This window comes from Lissotriton vulgaris, unplaced genomic scaffold (assembly GCF_964263255.1).
Source record: "Lissotriton vulgaris unplaced genomic scaffold, aLisVul1.2 SCAFFOLD_301, whole genome shotgun sequence".
In the NCBI taxonomy this organism is placed as follows: domain Eukaryota; kingdom Metazoa; phylum Chordata; class Amphibia; order Caudata; family Salamandridae; genus Lissotriton; species Lissotriton vulgaris.
In genome coordinates this window covers 355001-374731 of record NW_028244321.1, presented here as the reverse complement: position 1 = coordinate 374731, position 19731 = coordinate 355001, and the positions used below count along the sequence as shown (strand labels likewise).

Here is a 19731-nt window from a genome sequence, read left to right as displayed (position 1 = left end):
AGTGGTTGATAGGCTGAAACCGTTTCCTGGCCGCCTGCTTGTGAACTGGCAGGAGTCAAAGATCACACATACACTGGTGGGCCTGTGATGTAACACCAATGCAGAGAAACACACCTGGCGCAGATATTCTATTCTGTTTATTAGACCTGCATCTCCCCTGTACCTCCTCAAGCCATCTGTATGTGAAGCAAGAAAGAGTTAAGGAACGGTCCATCTACACTTTTGTTGGGAGGATGCTGCCGTGAGCTCCTCCCAGCTAATCACACAAACAGCAGTAAAGCAAGATAACTACACAGTTAGGGGGGACTGCATGGTTAGGTTTTTGAGGAATTATTGAAACTGACCTCAGTGACCCATAATCAGAGCTGTGGCTAATGACTGCATGCCTAATTATGATGAAGCAAGCACCATGGCTCGTAGGGGCCCCACAACACACTTTTCTTAGCTCATTGAATTAAAGTATAAACTTCTGCCATGTGTGAGTGGTAAAGGCTTGTTAATTTTGTTGCTTTTCAAATTCACGTCTGACAACAAGACAAAGGAACATTGGGGCATCAGACGCTTTGGAAAGTAGCCACCAACCGCAGAGAAAGAGAGAAAGAGGGAAAAGACAGTATGAGGTGTGGAGAAAACAGCAGCAGGTACAAGGAGCACAAATGAGATTAATGGCGCCTAAATAGAGCACGTAAAGGAACAGTTACAAATCTAAGAAAAGGGAAAGAAAAGACTAGGAAAAAACACAGAAAGAGCTTGTAGATGAAATTCTGATCCAGGAACAGCAGGTTAAGAGAAATTACACAGGGAGCAGTTAAGCTTGTAACACGGGGGAGAATAGAAAAGAAAATGCAGTTTTATGAAGTGTGTTTGCCTAATCCAGCTAGCACTTTTATTTTATTTCTCTATTTGCTTCTTTTATTGGTAAAGTAAGTTTGGAGGTGCGGAGGCGCTGTTCGCCGAGAGTACCTGGCGCCGATGGTGTCTGCAACCCACCGCTAAGACCGGAGACAGGAGACCAAGGCTAGCTGAGGAGAGGAGAGGAGAGAGAACACGGACAACGCGGAGGTGGCCTGAGGCGGTGAGCGGGAGCGGAGGAGCGACGTCGAGATTTACAGGAGATGGCGAGAACCCGCGGGTGAGAGGCATAGCAGGGAGGAGGAATAAAAGGGAAAGAAAACTATTGTGGCAGCACTCGAAGCGGCGCGCCTGACTTTAAAATGGCGGCCGCTTGAGACACAAGTAGTCCTTCCTCTCTCTGCAGGAAGTAAACAACCAAGAGGCAAGAAAGGGAAAAAGGACAAATAGGGTCTAAACAGAGAAGAAGGAGCCTATAACTGAGTCCAAGTCGAGACAAGAAATGGAAAATGGACTAATTGAAAGAAAGAATGAAAAGAGAAAAAGCCCCTGCCTATAGTAAGCACCAAAACGGCGGACATTTTGTAATACCCAGTTTTCAAACGTTTTAGAGCACAATAAGGGCTGTATAATTACTGCTACCTGAAATCACAACTAACAAAGTGCCAAGAAAATTAACTGGAAGAGAAACTGGCATGACTACTATATTAGAAGGAAATTACTAATAATAGATAAACTTGGATTTAACACTACCTTTGAAGAAAAATTTACCTAATGAGATATCTATGCATGCCACGATTTAACTCTAACCCCTGGAACATATAAGAGACTTATAGAGAAAAGCCACCATAAGATCTATAACACGAATCAAATATGGGCGAAAGGTACCGAGACGACTCAAACGCCCAGGTCATAAAATATCCATCTAATTTATCTAAAAACTGAGCCAAAAAATTTAAGCACAATACCCTGAAGAAAAACGCGGACTCACTGTTCGCCGACCCATACTTTAATTCAGATAAAGGCACTATAACGCATGACTTGATCTTTTACACTAATAAAACGGCTAAATGGCGCAATGCCTTCACAAGAACGCTCAACATAAAAGGTACGAAAAACATCCCACATGGCACAAAAATAATGACCTCACCATCAAGAAGATGCAGAGCAGAACTATGCATCACCATATATAAAACCGGAATAGTGCTGATACAGGCAGCGAACAGTGAACTCATGAAGTTCGACAAGATATTCCCTTCTATAAAAGAATCACTAGAGGGCTTAAGACACCAAATACACCCAACCCCACCAGAAGTCACTCATGATACGATTTATATCAATCGAACGGGAGGCTGCGTGGAGCCAGCTACTAAACCTGGAAAGAAAACTGAAACAGGAGAGATTATATCGAAAAATAAGACAGAACGGACAGGAAGATCGACGAGTCTTGAGAATAAAGAACAAGACCAACTCCAAAGAGAAGAGCCGACACCGCTTCCAAACACCGAGCCTTCCCACGCAGAACACACAGTGGTGCAGAGTGAACCACTCGATGTAAACCAAGAAACAGATAAGATAGGAGACAACAACCGTGCGCTACCTACCGCTAATACTATACTAAAACCAGGTAGAACCTCACCTACAAAAACTCTCCTATCTTTACATAACTCAGACAACTCACACAACATCCCAAGAAGGAATGGAACAGACGACCAAACAGAGGATATACAGGAAATGACTGAGGCACTAAGAAAAGATCGAAAACCGAGAAAAGCGACATACAACCCCTGGACACACAGGCTAACCATCCCCAAGAAACTAATCAGGAACCAGATGGCTACTAATGATCTTCAGAAACTAGTCAGCAACATGACACAAATCACAATTAGTACTCTACAAGCGATGAAAGAAATACTGGAAATGACAGCAAGCACCCATTCTAAGATCACAAATGTTCAAGATCTTGTACACTCCATACATAGAAAGAGCAAAGAAATTGACATATCACTAGCAAATAGGAACAACCGACCAAAAAGGACGAAGGCCCTGTCGAAGGAAGATGCCATTGCCTTACTCTAATCCTATGAATCGCCTGATCATGAAGAAGAGGAGAACATCAAAACAGTTCCGATTGACCCTAATAGAACATCAAGAAAGAACGATAGGAAACTTAACCATAACAACTTACAACAAGTCCTGCTTAATTCCGAACACGAAACGCTGAAGATTAAGAACCCTGGGAAACAACTGACATGCCTCCTACTCAACTGTCGATCGGCTACAAAACATGCGTCAGACATAGCAGACCTCATCATCAACAAAGAAATTGATCTGGCAATTCTTACAGAAACGTGGCTATCGGAATCATCATCCCCAACCATGGATCTCTTAGTACCACCTGAATATAGCATTGTGAGACTAGATAGACCTATAAAGACGGGAGGAGGAATTGCCTGCATTCACCGATCAGAGATAGAGGTCAATCAAATTCAATCTGACCCTCTAGAATCTTGCGAATACTTAGGTCTCAATATAAAATCAGCAACGAATCAAAGATGCAATCTACATGCGTTTTACCACCCACCAGGAGAGAACGCTAAGTTCATAGAACAGTAAATGGAGATCATTATGACCAACTCTAACACGAATGCCAATAACATATTCTTAGGAGATTTTAACTTACACTGGGACGACTGCAATGACAAGCTAGTCAACACGCTTAAGGATTTCCTTGTTGAGCTAAAACTCAACCAAGAATGCACAGAACCCACACACTCAAAAGGAGCAACACTTGACTGGATTATTTCAGATATCAAAAATACATCAATCCTCTCAATAGCCCCATGTGACTGGTCGGACCACTATGCAATAACATTCCGGATACCCACATTGAAAAAGGGCAAGACTGTTCAACCTGCCAATGTTAAAAAATGGATCCGAGACACTAGAGACACTAATATTGAACTACTAGTACAAAGCTGTGAGAGTGACTTAAAGCCACCCAGCAACTTACAGAATGCAAACGAGTTGACAGAGCATTATATAACCTCAATCGGGAACATCGTCAACAACACCATGCCATTAAAACTAAAAAGAATAACGGAAAAGACGAAGAATCCATGGTTTGACGGATCATTGAACGAAGATAGGCGCAAACTAAGAATGGCCGAAAGAAAATGGAGACAAAACCCTTCATCCACTTAGCTGAAAGCCCTCAGAAAAATTAGAAACCAATATAACAAAAAGATCATCAACTCCAAAAAGGAATTCATAAGATCGGAACTGGATAATGCCAAAAACAGACCACGGAAACTGTTTGAAATCCTGAAACAACAATCAAACAAACTAACCAAAACAGCGCATGAAAACGTAAAAACATCCATAAGTAGCGAGGAATTTTCTATATTTTTCACGGAAAAACCAAAGCGCTGGAAACGGAGCTCTTAAGCGCAGCAAATAACCTCCCCATTCAACCACTGACTACGAACGATCCCAATTCGACTACAGTGTGTAGCACAACAAAAAACAATGTAAACTGGGACATATTCGAATTATACAATCAGAACATGATCGCCAAAATGCTCGTGAAAATCAAACCCAACAACCACTACCAAGATTTCCTTACCTGCGAAATGCTTAAGAGAAATCAGCCACATTGTGGTGCCAATCTGGACCAAAATAATAAATGCATCACTGTCACAAGGGACCCTCCCAGACTGTCTAAAAACTGGTCAAGTTGTTCCATTGATCAAAAAACCTACTGCAGATGCTACAAACCCGAACAACTTTCGACCAGTAACCAACGTCCCTCTATTGGCCAAACTAATTGAGAAATGCGTGCAGGGCCAGCTGAGCCAACACATCAACAAGTTTTCCCTACTAGATGATTGCCAATCAGGATTCAGATCAGGGCATAGCACGGAAACAGCGATCCTCCATATTGTCGACGACGCGCTACTGGCTCTTGATCGAAATCAAGCATGCTTGCTAATTCTCCTGGACCTGTCATCGGCATTTGACACAGTAAATCACGAAGCTTTACTGGCCAGGCTACAAGACAGGATGGGAGTGTCTGGAAATGTGTTGAAATGGTTCAAATCTTTCCTACGGAACAGAACACAACGTTTCCTGGTCAATCATTCAATTTCACCATCCTGCCCTAACTCAATCGGAGTCCCACAAGGATCGACATTATCCCCTGATCTGTTTAACTTGTATGTTGAACCTCTTACAACAATTCTCAGTAACTCACAGGTATCTTATCATATGTATGCGGATGACACGCAAATATATATAAAGATCACCTCCCTTGAAGACATTGAGCGAATTAATGAAATATTAAAAAGGGCATTGCAATGGCTAACTACCAATCTTCTGAAGCTAAATGCTCAAAAAACAGAATTCTTACTAATCTCTCCACCAAAGTGCGTTACGGAAATAAAGGAATGGACCAAGTTGGTGACTGCGCTCAACTGCACCCCAACTCTAGTCAACTCAGCTAAGTCGCTAGGAATCACTTTAGACGAGAGTCTTGACATGAAAACTCATATTAATTCAATGGCAAAAAACGCCCGCTTCCACCTGAACTACCTAAGAAAATTGAAACCATTCATCTCTGAAGCAGATCTGAAACTGGTAATCCAATCTTTAGTCATCTCTAGGATTGAATATGGTTGCACCACCTTAGCAGGTCTACCAAAAACATCCACAGCACCACTAAAAGCCTGCCTCAATGCTGCGGCGAGACTCATCACCGGATCTAGGAAGTTTGACCACATCTCCCCTCACCTGAAAGCGTTGAATTGGCTACCCTATGAGGCCAGAATTCAACTAAAGATAGCATGTATCACCCACAGAGCACTCCACTAAAATACTCCTAGATACCTATCCAAGAAAATTGAGCTATCAGGAGGCAACAGACCAGCCAGGAGTGCCAAAGAGTTGGTGCTGCGCCCAGCCATATTCAGAAAGAAAAAAACTTATGACAGAGCGTTCTCAGGAGCTGCCCCCAGGATTTGGAATTCATTGCCTCCAAGCATTAGGAAGATTCCTAATACCTCAAAATTTAAGCGAGAAGTGAAGAGCTTCTTAATGAGTAAATACCTTATATAGACAAGGTTATGTCTCACTATGAGATCGAATGCTAGCAGAAAGGGAAGGACTGCCGTGAATTAGATGAAAGATAATGATGGTCTGATACTGTCGACTTTCCTTTTGTAACTAAACTGTATACCAATTGCTACCTCTTGTCAAAACTAATTCATACAACTATCTCACATCCTGAAACTATATAACCGCTACCTCATAGGTATGACAAAAAAGACAAATGACATAACCTCATGTTGTAAAGTTAATTTGTATTATAATCGACGAACCTGAGTGGAATGTAGTTACTTAAGCACTCACTATAGCCATATAACTATCTACCTCATATCTATTTGTTTGTTTAATGGTTATCTTCTTGTTAATATTTAAACTACTTTTATGTGAAGCGCTCTGATACCCACGGGTCTTGTTCGCGCTATATAAAACTTTAAATAAATAAATAAATAAATAAATAAATAAGTTTCAAGTGCATGCACAGGTATGACCGAGAGAGCCAGGGTATAATAATTTGAAGCGTTTGCACCAGCGCTAATGAAGGACGAGAGTTATAGCAAAGATATGAAAGGGGGAGCGATAATAAATATGTGATATGGCAATAGTGACACCAAAATAAGCCACCTATTTATAAAACTGACATGGAAGAAATACTAAAGGTTAACTTCTGAAATTGTAGCCGATGTTAAAAAGATTCTCGTTGTCGGCAGGATTCGAACCTGCGCGGGGAGACCCCAATGGATTTCTAGTCCATCACCTTAACCACTCGGCCACAACAACTGACTGTAAGGCGTGTGCACATAATCTGTATGAAAGTTTTCAAGGTGTCCCACAGCAAATTCCTGATATTCTGCAATGCACTTTTTAAAAATAAGGTTTTTTTCAGCAGGCACATTCTCTCCTAAAAACAAAAATTGCATGCGTATATCTCTAGTTTGGAATACCATAGGCTTGCATGCATACTCTCATGGGTCACTCAAGTTTTTTGGACCCTATTGCACTCTGTTTTCGTGCTGCTTTTAGTATATGGCCCATATTACAGAAGTCTACCATCTTTGAGTATTTGAGGCTCCTTTGTAAGTGCTTTATATTTTTTCCTTGAAGAGCTATATAATAAAGGGGTCCGGGAAAGATTGCATTTATGGAAGATAAAAGAAGGCCCACTTGTCTCACCAAATGCTGTAGAGAAACCTGATGTTTTACTCATGTTATCCTTAGTTCGTTTTTGTTAGACCTTGCATTCTTAAGGTGGTCCCAACCCCACCTTATTGCTTTTCACCTCCGCATTTTGCTGTATCTTTTTGTTGGCCTTAGGACTCTGATCACTTTATCGCTACTAATCAGTGCTGAAGTGCACGTGCTTCTTCCCTAATCATGTGTATAATTGGAGTATACCTGACTGACAGATTTAATTTACTTGAAAGCCCCTTGTAAAGTGGTATACCATATACCCAGGGACTGATTGTGCCGCCCAAAGAAATAGCATTTCAAACCTGTCTCAAGCCTGCTACTGCAGTGCCTGTGCTGCAGTGTACTGCCACTTCGACTTGGCATTTAAAACTACTTGCGAAGCCTTAAACTCCAATTTTATTACATATCAGTAACCCCTAAGGTAGGCCCTAGGTAGTCCTAGGGGCATCATGCTATGTAAGTAAAAGGTAAGACATGTACTGTGGTAGTTTGTATGTCCTAGTAGTATCAAACAGTCTATTACATTTTTCACTACTGTGAGGTCTGCCCCTCTCATAGGTTAGCATTGGGTATTCCCTTATACTTTTTGGGGGGTAATTCCATATCAGAGAGGAGAAGCTTTATTTATTTATTGATAAATCCTATCTACTGGTGAGGTTGTATTTAATCTTACTATTGTATAAATGCCATTTTTAGAGAGTGAGCATTTCTCTGCACTTACTGCTCTATTTGCATTGAAACCTGTCTTCGATTGACGTCTGGATTGGGCTGCGAGACAGCTACATATGTGCATTCCCTGTAGACAGCCACAACACAGGTCACTCAACTGCAACTGCATTCATCTGCATTCTGATTGGCCTGGGGGAGAGCTCCGCTCTCCTTACCGCAAATATGTTCAAGAACGATAATTTATGTCAGTAAGTACAGTATGCCTACATCTTATAATCATGTGTGTTTAAATAATTTGTTGTTAGATCGTTTAAATATTGAAAAGGATCTGTTTTTAATAGACATTTTACAAAAACAACTGGTACATTTGGGAATTCTGTAAAGGAAAAACCCAACTGCCGTGACATTGCCAACCACAATGCCGTGACTCGGATTCGAACTGAGGTTGCTGCGGCCACAACGCAGAGTACTAACCACTATACGATCACGGCGAGCTACTTGGGCTCAATAACGTACAATGACATGAAGAAATTATAATTCGGAACACTCAGGGCTACTCCTGTGATAGGCTGAATGTGTTCATTGCCTCCTCATTCCTTATACAAAGGCTTTATCTCCTCAGTGGTTGATAGGCTGAAACCGTTTCCTGGCCGCCTGCTTGTGAACTGGCAGGAGTCAAAGATCACACATACACTGGTGGGCCTGTGATGGGACACCAATGCAGAGAAACACACCTGGTGCAGATATTCTATTCTGTTTATTAGACCTGCATCTCCCCTGTACCTCCTCAAGCCATCTGTATGTGAAGCAAGAAAGAGTTAAGGAACGGTCCATCTACACTTTTATTGGGAGGATGCTGCCGTGAGCTTCTCCCAGCTAATCACACAAACAGCAGTAAAGCAAGATAACTACACAGTTAGGGGGGACTGAAACTGACCTCAGTGACCCATAATCAGGGCTGTGGCTAATGACTGAATGCCTAATTATGATGAAGCAAGCACCATGGCTCGTAGGGGCCCCACAACACACTTTTCTTAGCTCATTGAATTAAAGTATAAACTTCTGCCATGTGTGAGTGGTAAAGGCTTGTTATTTTTGTTGCTTTTCAAATTCACGTCTGACAACAAGACGAAGGAACATTGGGGCATCAGACGCTTTGGAAAGTAGCCACCAACCGCAGAGAAAGAGAGAAAGAGGGAAAAGACAGTATGAGGTGTGGAGAAAACAGCAGCAGGTACAAGGAGCTCAAATGAGATTAATGGCGCCTAAATAGAGCACGTAAAGGAACAGTTACAAATCTAAGAAAAGGGAAAGAAAAGACTAGGAAAAAACACAGAAAGAGCTTGTAGATGAAATTCTCTTCCAGGAACAGCAGGTTAAGAGAAATTACACAGGGAGCAGTTAAGCTTGTAACACGGGGGAGAATAGAAAAGAAAATGCAGTTTTATGAAGTGTGTTTGCCTAATCCAGCTAGCACTTTTATTTTATTTCTCTATTTGCTTCTTTTATTGGTAAAGTAAGTTTCAAGTGCATGCACAGGTATGACCGAGAGAGCCAGGGTATAATAATTTGAAGCGTTTGCACCAGCGCTAATGAAGGACGAGAGTTATAGCAAAGATATGAAAGGGGGAGCGATAATAAATATGTGATATGGCAATAGTGACACCAAAATAAGCCACCTATTTATAAAACTGACATGGAAGAAATACTAAAGGTTAACTTCTGAAATTGTAGCCGATGTTATAAAGATTCTCGTTGTCGGCAGGATTCGAACCTGCGCGGGGAGACCCCAATGGATTTCTAGTCCATCGCCTTAACCACTCGGCCACAACAACTGACTGCAAGGTGTGTGCACATAATCTGTATGCAAGTTTTCAAGGTGTCCCACAGCAAATTCCTGATATTCTGCAAAGCACTTTTTAAAAATAAGGTTTTTTTCAGCAGGCACATTCTCTCCTAAAAACAAAAATTGCATGCGTATATCTCTAGTTTGGAATACCATAGGCTTGCATGCATACTCTCATGGGTCACTCAAGTTTTTTGGACCCTATTGCACTCTGTTTTCGTGCTGCTTTTAGTATATGTCCCATATTAAAGAAGTCTACCATCTTTGAGTATTTGAGGCTCCTTTGTAAGTGCTTTATATTTTTTCCTTGAAGAGCTATATAATAAAGGGGTCCGGGAAGGATTGCATTTATGGAAGATAAAAGAAGGCCCACTTGTCTCACCAAATGCTGTAGAGAAACCTGATGTTTTACTCATGTTATCCTTAGTTCGTTTTTGTTAGACCTTGCATTCTTAAGGTGGTCCCAACCCCACCTTATTGCTTTTCACCTCCGCATTTTGCTGTATATTTTTGTTGGCCTTAGGACTCTGATCACTTTATCGCTACTAATCAGTGCTGAAGTGCATGTGCTTCTTCCCTAATCATGTGTATAATTGGAGTATACCTGACTGACAGATTTAATTTACTTGAAAGCCCCTTGTAAAGTGGTATACCATATACCCAGGGACTGATTGTGCCGCCCAAAGAAATAGCATTTCAAACCTGTCTCAAGCCTGCTACTGCAGTGCCTGTGCTGCAGTGTACTGCCACTTCGACTTGACATTTAAAACTACTTGCCAAGCCTTAAACTCCAATTTTATTACATATCAGTAACCCCTAAGGTAGGCCCTAGGTAGTCCTAGGGGCATCATGCTATGTAAGTAAAAGGTAAGACATGTACTGTGGTAGTTTGTATGTCCTAGTAGTATCAAACAGTCTATTACATTTTTCACTACTGTGAGGTCTGCCCCTCTCATAGGTTAGCATTGGGTATTCCCTTATACTTTTTGGGGAGTAATTCCATATCAGAGAGGAGAAGCTTTATTTATTTATTGATAAATCCTATCTACTGGTGAGGTTGGATTTAATCTTACTATTGTATAAATGCCATTTTTAGAGAGTGAGCATTTCTCTGCACTTACTGCTCTATTTGCATTGAAACCTGTCTTCGATTGACGTCTGGATTGGGCTGCGAGACAGCTACATATGTGCATTCCCTGTAGACAGCCACAACACAGGTCACTCAACTGCAACTGCATTCATCTGCATTCTGATTGGCCTGGGGGAGAGCTCCGCTCCCCTTACCGCAAATATGTTCAAGAACGATAATTTATGTCAGTAAGTACAGTATACCTACATCTTATAATCATGTGTGTTTAAATAATTTGTTGTTAGATCGTTTAAATATTGAAAAGGATCTGTTTTTAATAGACATTTTACAAAAACAACTGGTACATTTGGGAATTCTGTAAAGGAAAAACCCAACTGCCGTGACATTGCCAACCACAATGCCGTGACTCGGATTCGAACCGAGGTTGCTGCGGCCACAACACAGAGTACTAATCACTATACGATCACGGCGAGCTACTTGGGCTCAATAACTTACAGTGACATGAAGAAATTATAATTCGGAACACTCAGGGCTACTCCTGTGATAGGCTGAATGTGTTCATTGCTTCCTCATTCCTTATACAAAGGCTTTATCTCCTCAGTGGTTGATAGGCTGAAACCGTTTCCTGGCCGCCTGCTTGTGAACTGGCAGGAGTCAAAGATCACACATACACTGGTGGGCCTGTGATGGGACACCAATGCAGAGAGACACACCTGGCGCAGATATTCTATTCTGTTTATTAGACCTGCATCTCCCCTGTACCTCCTCAAGCCATCTGTATGTGAAGCAAGAAAGAGTTAAGGAACGGTCCATCTACACTTTTATTGGGAGGATGCTGCCGTGAGCTCCTCCCAGCTAATCACACAAACAGCAGTAAAGCAAGATACCTACACAGTTAGGGGGGACTGCATGGTTAGGTTTTTGAGGAATTATTGAAACTGACCTCAGTGACCCATAATCAGAGCTGTGGCTAATGACTGCATGCCTAATTATGATGAAGCAAGCACCATGGCTCGTAGGGGCCCAACAACACACTTTTCTTAGCTCATTGAATTAAAGTATAAACTTCTGCCATGTGTGAGTGGTAAAGGCTTGTTAATTTTGTTGCTTTTCAAATTCACGTCTGACAACAAGACGAAGGAACATTGGGGCATCAGACGCTTTGGAAAGTAGCCACCAACCGCAGAGAAAGAGAGAAAGAGGGAAAAGACAGTATGAGGTGTGGAGAAAACAGCAGCAGGTACAAGGAGCTCAAATGAGATTAATGGCGCCTAAATAGAGCACGTAAAGGAACAGTTACAAATCTAAGAAAAGGGAAAGAAAAGACTAGGAAAAAACAGAGAAAGAGCTTGTAGATGAAATTCTCTTCCAGGAACAGCAGGTTAAGAGAAATTACACAGGGAGCAGTTAAGCTTGTAACACGGGGGAGAATAGAAAAGAAAATGCAGTTTTATGAAGTGTGTTTGCCTAATCCAGCTAGCACTTTTATTTTATTTCTCTATTTGCTTCTTTTATTGGTAAAGTAAGTTTCAAGTGCATGCACAGGTATGACCGAGAGAGCCAGGGTATAATAATTTGAAGCGTTTGCACCAGCGCTAATGAAGGACGAGAGTTATAGCAAAGATATGAAAGGGGGAGCGATAATAAATATGTGATATGGCAATAGTGGCACCAAAATAAGCCACCTATTTATAAAACTGACATGGAAGAAATACTAAAGGTTAACTTCTGAAATTGTAGCCGATGTTAAAAAGATTCTCGTTGTCGGCAGGATTCGAACCTGCTCGGGGAGACCCCAATGGATTTCTAGTCTATCGCCTTAACCACTCGGCCACAACAACTGACTGCAAGGTGTGTGCACATAATCTGTATGCAAGTTTTCAAGGTGTCCCACAGCAAATTCCTGATATTCTGCAATGCACTTTTTAAAAATAAGGTTTTTTTCAGCAGGCACATTCTCTCCTAAAAACAAAAATTGCATGCGTATATCTCTAGTTTGGAATACCATAGGCTTGCATGCATACTCTCATGGGTCACTCAAGTTTTTTGGACCCTATTGCACTCTGTTTTCGTGCTGCTTTTAGTATATGTCCCATGTTAAAGAAGTCTACCATCTTTGAGTATTTGAGGCTCCTTTGTAAGTGCTTTATATTTTTTCCTTGAAGAGCTATATAATAAAGGGGTCCGGGAAGGATTGCATTTATGGAAGATAAAAGAAGGCCCACTTGTCTCACCAAATGCTGTAGAGAAACCTGATGTTTTACTCATGTTATCCTTAGTTCGTTTTTGTTAGACCTTGCATTCTTAAGGTGGTCCCAACCCCACCTTATTGCTTTTCACCTCCGCATTTTGCTGTATCTTTTTGTTGGCCTTAGGACTCTGATCACTTTATCGCTACTAATCAGTGCTGAAGTGCACGTGCTTCTTCCCTAATCATGTGTATGATTGGAGTATACCTAACTGACAGATTTAATTTACTTGAAAGCCCCTTGTAAAGTGGTATACCATATACCCAGGGACTGATTGTGCCGCCCAAAGAAATAGCATTTCAAACCTGTCTCAAGCCTGCTACTGCAGTGCCTGTGCTGCAGTGTACTGCCACTTCGACTTGGCATTTAAAACTACTTGCCAAGCCTTAAACTCCAATTTTATTACATATCAGTAACCCCTAAGGTAGGCCCTAGGTAGTCCTAGGGGCATCATGCTATGTAAGTAAAAGGTAAGACATGTACTGTGGTAGTTTGTATGTCCTAGTAGTATCAAACAGTCTATTACATTTTTCACTACTGTGAGGTCTGCCCCTCTCATAGGTTAGCATTGGGTATTCCCTTATACTTTTTGGGGGGTAATTCCATATCAGAGAGGAGAAGCTTTATTTATTTATTGATAAATCCTATCTACTGGTGAGGTTGGATTTAATCTTACTATTGTATAAATGCCATTTTTAGAGAGTGAGCATTTCTCTGCACTTACTGCTCTATTTGCATTGAAACCTGTCTTCGATTGACGTCTGGATTGGGCTGCGAGACAGCTACATATGTGCATTCCCTGTAGACAGCCACAACACAGGTCACTCAACTGCAACTGCATTCATCTGCATTCTGATTGGCCTGGGGGAGAGCTCCGCTCCCCTTACCGCAAATATGTTCAAGAACGATAATTTATGTCAGTAAGTACAGTATACCTACATCTTATAATCATGTGTGTTTAAATAATTTGTTGTTAGATCGTTTAAATATTGAAAAGGATCTGTTTTTAATAGACATTTTACAAAAACAACTGGTACATTTGGGAATTCTGTAAAAGAAAAACCCAACTGCCGTGACATTGCCAACCACAATGCCGTGACTCGGACTCGAACCGAGGTTGCTGCGGCCACAACGCAGAGTACTAACCACCATAAGATCACGGCGAGCTACTTGGGCTCAATAACGTACAGTGACATGAAGAAATTATAATTCGGAACACTCATGGCTACTCCTGTGATAGGCTGAATGTGTTCATTGCTTCCTCATTCCTTATACAAAGGCTTTATCTCCTCAGTGGTTGATAGGCTGAAACCGTTTCCTGGCCGCCTGCTTGTGAACTGGCAGGAGTCAAAGATCACACATACACTGGTGGGCCTGTGATGGGACACCAATGCAGAGAAACACACCTGGCGCAGATATTCTATTCTGTTTATTAGACCTGCATCTCCCCTGTACCTCCTCAAGCCATCTGTATGTGAAGCAAGAAAGAGTTAAGGAACGGTCCATCTACACTTTTATTGGGAGGATGCTGCCGTGAGCTCCTCCCAGCTAATCACACAAACAGCAGTAAAGCAAGATAACTACACAGTTAGGGGGGACTGCATGGTTAGGTTTTTGAGGAATTATTGAAACTGACCTCAGTGACCCATAATCAGAGCTGTGGCTAATGACTGCATGCCTAATTATGATGAAGCAAGCACCATGGCTCGTAGGGGCCCCACAACACACTTTTCTTAGCTCATTGAATTAAAGTATAAACTTCTGCCATGTGTGAGTGGTAAAGGCTTGTTAATTTTGTTGCTTTTCAAATTCACGTCTGACAACAAGACGAAGGAACATTGGGGCATCAGACGCTTTGGAAAGTAGCCACCAACCGCAGAGAAAGAGAGAAAGAGGGAAAAGACAGTATGAGGTGTGGAGAAAACAGCAGCAGGTACAAGGAGCTCAAATGAGATTAATGGCGCCTAAATAGAGCACGTAAAGGAACAGTTACAAATCTAAGAAAAGGGAAAGAAAAGACTAGGAAAAAACACAGAAAGAGCTTGTAGATGAAATTCTCTTCCAGGAACAGCAGGTTAAGAGAAAGTACACAGGGAGCAGTTAAGCTTGTAATACGGGGGAGAATAGAAAAGAAACTGCAGTTTTATGAAGTGTGTTTGCCTAATCCAGCTAGCACTTTTATTTTATTTCTCTATTTGCTTCTTTTATTGGTAAAGTAAGTTTCAAGTGCATGCACAGGTATGACCGAGAGAGCCAGGGTATAATAATTTGAAGCGTTTGCACCAGCGCTAATGAAGGACGAGAGTTATAGCAAAGATATGAAAGGGGGAGCGATAATAAATATGTGATATGGCAATAGTGACACCAAAATAAGCCACCTATTTATAAAACTGACATGGAAGAAATACTAAAGGTTAACTTCTGAAATTGTAGCCGATGTTAAAAAGATTCTAGTTGTCGGCAGGATTCGAACCTGCGCGTGGAGACCCCAATGGATTTCTAGTCCATCGCCTTAACCACTCGGCCACAACAACTGACTGCAAGGTATGTGCACATAATCTGTATGCAAGTTTTCAAGGTGTCCCACAGCAAATTCCTGATATTCTGCAATGCACTTTTTAAAAATAAGGTTTTTTTCAGCAGGCACATTCTCTCTAAAAAAGCAAAAATTGCATGCGTATATCTCTAGTTTGGAATACCATAGGCTTGCATGCATACTCTCATGGGTCACTCAAGTTTTTTGGACCCTATTGCACTCTGTTTTCGTGCTGCTTTTAGTATATGTCCCATATTAAAGAAGTCTACCATCTTTGTGTATTTGAGGCTCCTTTGTAAGTGCTTTATATTTTTTCCTTGAAGAGCTATATAATAAAGGGGTCCGGGAAGGATTGCATTTATGGAAGATAAAAGAAGGCCCACTTGTCTCACCAAATGCTGTAGAGAAACCTGATGTTTTACTCATGTTATCCTTAGTTCGTTTTTGTTAGACCTTGCATTCTTAAGGTGGTCCCAACCCCACCTTATTGCTTTTCACCTCCGCATTTTGCTGTATCTTTTTGTTGGCCTTAGGACTCTGATCACTTTATCGCTACTAATCAGTGCTGAAGTGCACGTGCTTCTTCCCTAATCATGTGTATAATTGGAGTATACCTGACTGACAGATTTAATTTACTTGAAAGCCCCTTGTAAAGTGGTATACCATATACCCAGGGACTGATTGTGCCGCCCAAAGAAATAGCATTTCAAACCTGTCTCAAGCCTGCTACTGCAGTGCCTGTGCTGCAGTGTACTGCCACTTCGACGTGGCATTTAAAACTACTTGCCAAGCCTTAAATTCCAATTTTATTACATATCAATAACCCCTAAGGTAGGCCCTAGGTAGTCCTAGGGGCATCATGCTATGTAAGTAAAAGGTAAGACATGTACTGTGGTAGTTTGTATGTCCTAGTAGTATCAAACAGTCTATTACATTTTTCACTACTGTGAGGTCTGCCCCTCTCATAGGTTAGCATTGGGTATTCCCTTATACTTTTTGGGGGGTAATTCCATATCAGAGAGGAGAAGCTTTATTTATTTATTGATAAATCCTATCTACTGGTGAGGTTGGATTTAATCTTACTATTGTATAAATGCCATTTTTAGAGAGTGAGCATTTCTCTGCACTTACTGCTCTATTTGCATTGAAACCTGTCTTCGATTGACGTCTGGATTGGGCTGCGAGACAGCTACATATGTGCATTCCCTGTAGACAGCCACAACACAGGTCACTCAACTGCAACTGCATTCATCTGCATTCTGATTGGCCTGGGGGAGAGCTCCGCTCCCCTTACCGCAAATATGTTCAAGAACGATAATTTATGTCAGTAAGTACAGTATACCTACATCTTATAATCATGTGTGTTTAAATAATTTGTTGTTAGATCGTTTAAATATTGAAAAGGATCTGTTTTTAATAGACATTTTACAAAAACAACTGGTACATTTGGGAAATCTGTAAAAGAAAAACCCAACTGCCGTGACATTGCAAACCACAATGCCGTGACTCGGATTCGAACCGAGGTTGCTGCGGCCACAACGCAGAGTACTAACCACTATACGATCACGGCGAGCTACTTGGGCTCAATAACGTACAGTGACATGAAGAAATTATAATTCGGAACACTCAGGGCTACTCCTGTGATAGGCTGAATGTGTTCATTGCTTCCTCATTCCTTATACAAAGGCTTTATCTCCTCAGTGGTTGATAGGCTGAAACCGTTTCCTGGCCGCCTGCTTGTGAACTGGCAGGAGTCAAAGATCACACATACACTGGTGGGCCTGTGATGGGACACCAATGCAGAGAAACACACCTGGCACAGATATTCTATTCTGTTTATTAGACCTGCATCTCCCCTGTACCTCCTCAAGCCATCTGTATGTGAAGCAAGAAAGAGTTAAGGAACGGTCCATCTACACTTTTATTGGGAGGATGCTGCCGTGAGCTCCTCCCAGCTAATCACACAAACAGCAGTAAAGCAAGATAACTACACAGTTAGGGGGGACTGCATGGTTAGGTTTTTGAGGAATTATTGAAACTGACCTCAGTGACCCATAATCAGAGCTGTGGCTAATGACTGCATGCCTAATTATGATGAAGCAAGCACCATGGCTCGTAGGGGCCCCACAACACACTTTTCTTAGCTCATTGAATTAAAGTATAAACTTCTGCCATGTGTGAGTGGTAAAGGCTTGTTAATTTTGTTGCTTTTCAAATTCACGTCTGACAACAAGACGAAGGAACATTGGGGCATCAGACGCTTTGGAAAGTAGCCACCAACCGCAGAGAAAGAGAGAAAGAGGGAAAAGACAGTATGAGGTGTGGAGAAAACAGCAGCAGGTACAAGGAGCTCAAATGAGATTAATGGCGCCTAAATAGAGCACGTAAAGGAACAGTTACAAATCTAAGAAAAGGGAAAGAAAAGACTAGGAAAAAACACAGAAAGAGCTTGTAGATGAAATTCTCTTCCAGGAACAGCAGGTTAAGAGAAATTACACAGGGAGCAGTTAAGCTTGTAACACGGGGGAGAATAGAAAAGAAACTGCAGTTTTATGAAGTGTGTTTGCCTAATCCAGCTAGCACTTTTATTTTATTTCTCTATTTGCTTCTTTTATTGGTAAAGTAAGTTTCAAGTGCATGCACAGGTATGACCGAGAGAGCCAGGGTATAATAATTTGAAGCGTTTGCACCAGCGCTAATGAAGGACGAGAGTTATAGCAAAGATATGAAAGGGGGAGCGATAATAAATATGTGATATGGCAATAGTGACACCAAAATAAGCCACCTATTTATAAAACTGACATGGAAGAAATACTAAAGGTTAACTTCTGAAATTGTAGCCGATGTTAAAAAGATTCTCGTTGTCGGCAGGATTCGAACCTGCTCGGGGAGACCCCAATGGATTTCTAGTCTATCGCCTTAACCACTCGGCCACAACAACTGACTGCAAGGTGTGTGCACATAATCTGTATGCAAGTTTTCAAGGTGTCCCACAGCAAATTCCTGATATTCTGCAATGCACTTTTTAAAAATAAGGTTTTTTTCAGCAGGCACATTCTCTCCTAAAAACAAAAATTGCATGCGTATATCTCTAGTTTGGAATACCATAGGCTTGCATGCATACTCTCATGGGTCACTCAAATTTTTTGGACCCTATTGCACTCTGTTTTCGTGCTGCTTTTAGTATATGTCCCATATTAAAGAAGTCTACCATCTTTGAGTATTTGAGGCTCCTTTGTAAGTGCTTTATATTTTTTCCTTGAAGAGCTATATAATAAAGGGGTCCGGGAAGGATTGCATTTATGGAAGATAAAAGAAGGCCCACTTGTCTCACCAAATGCTGTAGAGAAACCTGATGTTTTACTCATGTTATCCTTAGTTCGTTTTTGTTAGACCTTGCATTCTTAAGGTGGTCCCAACCCCACCTTATTGCTTTTCACCTCCGCATTTTGCTGTATCTTTTTGTTGGCCTTAGGACTCTGATCACTTTATCGCTACTAATCAGTGCTGAAGTGCACGTGCTTCTTCCCTAATCATGTGTATAATTGGAGTATACCTGACTGACAGATTTAATTTACTTGAAAGCCCCTTGTAAAGTGGTATACCATATACCCAGGGACTGATTGTGCCGCCCAAAGAAATAGCATTTCAAACCTGTCTCAAGCCTGCTACTGCAGTGCCTGTGCTGCAGTGTACTGCCACTTCGACTTGGCATTTAAAACTACTTGCCAAGCCTTAAACTCCAATTTTATTACATATCAGTAACCCCTAAGGTAGGCCCTAGGTAGTCCTAGGGGCATCATGCTATGTAAGTAAAAGGTAAGACATGTACTGTGGTAGTTTGTATGTCCTAGTAGTATCAAACAGTCTATTACATTTTTCACTACTGTGAGGTCTGCCCCTCTCATAGGTTAGCATTGGGTATTCCCTTATACTTTTTGGGGGGTAATTCCATATCAGAGAGGAGAAGCTTTATTTATTTATTGATAAATCCTATCTACTGGTGAGGTTGGATTTAATCTTACTATTGTATAAATGCCATTTTTAGAGAGTGAGCATTTCTCTGCACTTACTGCTCTATTTGCATTGAAACCTGTCTTCGATTGACGTCTGGATCGGGCTGCGAGACAGCTACATATGTGCATTCCCTGTAGACAGCCACAACACAGGTCACTCAACTGCAACTGCATTCATCTGC

General features: G+C 41.4%; 4 non-coding genes across 4 annotated transcripts; all 4 read right to left on the bottom strand.

The window, feature by feature from the left end:
* Window positions 1-6650: 6650 nt before the first annotated feature.
* On the bottom strand, window positions 6651-6732 carry TRNAS-AGA (transfer RNA serine (anticodon AGA)). The gene has a single exon. It is a non-coding gene; the product is annotated as a tRNA-Ser (tRNA).
* Window positions 6733-9565: 2833 nt separating this feature from the next.
* Window positions 9566-9647, bottom strand: TRNAS-AGA (transfer RNA serine (anticodon AGA)). The gene has a single exon. It is a non-coding gene; the product is annotated as a tRNA-Ser (tRNA).
* Window positions 9648-15449: 5802 nt separating this feature from the next.
* On the bottom strand, window positions 15450-15531 carry TRNAS-AGA (transfer RNA serine (anticodon AGA)). Its single transcript has one exon. It is a non-coding gene; the product is annotated as a tRNA-Ser (tRNA).
* Window positions 15532-17031: 1500 nt separating this feature from the next.
* TRNAH-GUG (transfer RNA histidin (anticodon GUG)) lies at window positions 17032-17103 on the bottom strand. Its single transcript has one exon. It is a non-coding gene; the product is annotated as a tRNA-His (tRNA).
* Between the last annotated feature and the right edge of the window lie 2628 nt (window positions 17104-19731).